Raw genomic sequence first — 2,870 nt, forward strand, 5'->3', positions numbered from 1 at the left:
CTCAGCCAAAGTGGAAATAGCCAATTTCTAGACTTTTCCATATTTGGGGTTTTCGTTGTCTAATAAATGATAAGAACAACAATAATAACATAATAACAATCACAACTTCTTTTGAGCATCTGTTATGCATCAAGAACTTTGCTAAGTTCTGCTGAGTAAGAATATTATTCCTATTTTCCAGATGGGAAAGCTGAATCTCAAAAAAGTTCAAATATTTGCATAAGATAAGCTATTAACTGATGGTGCTAAAATTAAATCCCTCTAAATACCCATTTCCAAAGCTTGAACTCTTTTCATTAAGAATTTCCATATTTGAATACTTTTACATGCTTTATAACAAAGGGCTCCATTCAAGTCAATAAATAGTATTTAGTATGGCTCAAACCCCAACGAAGATACAGGAAAATCACAGGCCCCTGGCAGCAATGTGTGACCATTTTTGGATTTGTATTTTGGTAGACTATGAGGAGCGAGCTTGTTTGGGGTGATATTATTATAATGTTACATGAGTCATTTGGCTAAATTGAGTTTAAAGGGGAGCTGGAGTTCGAGAGAAAAAAAGAGACATGGAAAAAGAACAGGTATTTTCTTTGGTCCTTTCTATAATTCCTAGAAGGCCACAATCTCATCAAAAGGGAAAATAAACAAATCTTCCAGTATGTACAAGATAAATGGCAGCCTGAGAATATATGTGTCTTGTGATCAGCTCTAATATACTTCACCCAACAGACAAAGAATAGGAATTGGGATTAGAGGAGAGGGGTGTGGGTGTGTGTGTGAGTGAATGGGGGTGGGGTGCTTCTGTGTGTGTGTTCCCAGCATGTTTACATGGTTGATAGTAAATACAAAGAGCACGTCATCTGTGGAAATCATATGTTGAAGGTTTGAGGCTAGAATCAGCTCCTCATAAATTAAGAAACCCAACCACATTAATAAAAATTCTTTATATTTGTCCAAAATTTTGTACTTTTTCAATATTCCTTCCATTTTTTCATATTAGAACACACTGCTTCTTATTTATATTTAAATTCCTTCTAAGTAATTTAATTCAAAAACAATTTTTGAAAAAGAAGCACAATGTAGACAAAAGAGCTCAGAATGGAGGATCAAGAAACAGATTCAAGGTTTTGGCCCAGGACATTCTAGAGATGTAATCTTGAACAGTTAGCTTAGCCACTCTACCCATAATTTTTCTCCTTTCTAAAATGAGGCTATTGTTAAGTGTAATAGGGTCTCGATTGATTGCATAAATGAAAAGGTGATGACGTAAACAAACATATTAGACAGCACTTTTCTACCATAAAGTACTAAATAACATTAAGGGACTATATTGTTTAATTTATTGTTTAACGTGGGAGACATTAATCATGCCCAGATTAGAAATTTCTGTTTCTCATTCAATAAAAGGATTTAAATGATACCATAAATAATTCATGGGAATTTCAACTAGGTTTTCCAATTCATCAGAACATTAGCCAAAAAGGCAAAATTAAAATATAAAAGCAGATCTATTTTACTGGCACTATATGTTTTAGAAATTTTTCTCTCACCCACTACCCTCCAAAAGTGAGATGAGATGTAGTTATTTCTGATGACATTGATAAGATATTTATCAAATAGTGGTCAGAAATTTTTTTATGCATGGTTAGAATTATGATCTAAATAAAAACGTACTTAATTTTTATTTAGTCCCTAAAGTAACAAAAAACTTTTAACTGTAAGTTAGCAACTGCACTTCTTTAGTTTTTAAATGTCTAAATGGAATGATCTTTGAAAGAGAGATAGTGTAGGATAATATTTAAGGCCTATGACATGAAGGATATCAAGAAAGCCTCAACCATCCATCTGTCCTCACCCAGATTTTCTCTCCTACTCTGCTAAGGTTTTATTGTCATGAAGTCCTTATTTTTCACTAAGTATTGTGTTCCAGCAGTCTTTTGCACATGTAAAAATCTCTAGGAGGGTCTCACATTACAACTCATTAACAGGATCTGGAAAGAGCCAACAAGTCATTCCACAAGGTTTGACTACTTGTTTTTAACCTGCATTTAACTAATTATTTGAAAATACTTCCTAAAGCTCCATATTGAAAAGAAAATGAAACCAGACATTAGTTTGGTGGGCACTAGAGCCATGCCCAATTTATACCACCCATCATGAATACAGGACAAGGGCGTAGTAATACACTTGTCAGATGCTGCTGTCTCTGTTTCAACACATTCATCTCTGGCAGGTGAGAACACCTTAGCTCAGACTAACTATGGTTTTGCTCATTGTCACTTGGCCAATCCAGCGGTCTGACAAAGAAATGAAAAGCAAAGAATATTCAGCTTTTTAAGCTACAAGTTCATTGTTCTTCTCCCTCTAATATATTCACTCACATCACAATTTGATTTGATTTTATCAGACCATATAGAGAGGGATACTAAATAGGGAAAAAGAGTAAAGAAAAAAAATGTAACACCTCTGAAGGCCAAAGTGGTTTGTCTAGAGTTGGTTAGACCAATCTCATACTTTATTTCAAAATAGAAAACAATAAAACCCCCAAACACAATGCACCCTGTGACAGACATATAAACTACAGATTCCTATAGAACTTCATATCCTGAAAAAAATGGAGTAATTTGCGTAAGCATTTAAAATAAATATAGAAAAATGTCCTTATGGCATTTCCCAGACAACTGATTTATGTAATAAGCTAGAAAATAAGTGAGAAATATTATATGCTTCTGCTGTGTTGCTGAAGATGAAACATAAGAGGAAAATTTATGATCAAAATAAGGGAAAACCCTGTATGTGCATTTCATAAAAATTGGTTATTATTGAAGTATATATAAAGGCCCGATATTTAACTTCTGTGCATGATTAGG

Source organism: Pteropus alecto, unplaced genomic scaffold (assembly GCF_000325575.1).
Source record: "Pteropus alecto unplaced genomic scaffold, ASM32557v1 scaffold33, whole genome shotgun sequence".
Lineage (NCBI taxonomy): Eukaryota > Metazoa > Chordata > Mammalia > Chiroptera > Pteropodidae > Pteropus > Pteropus alecto.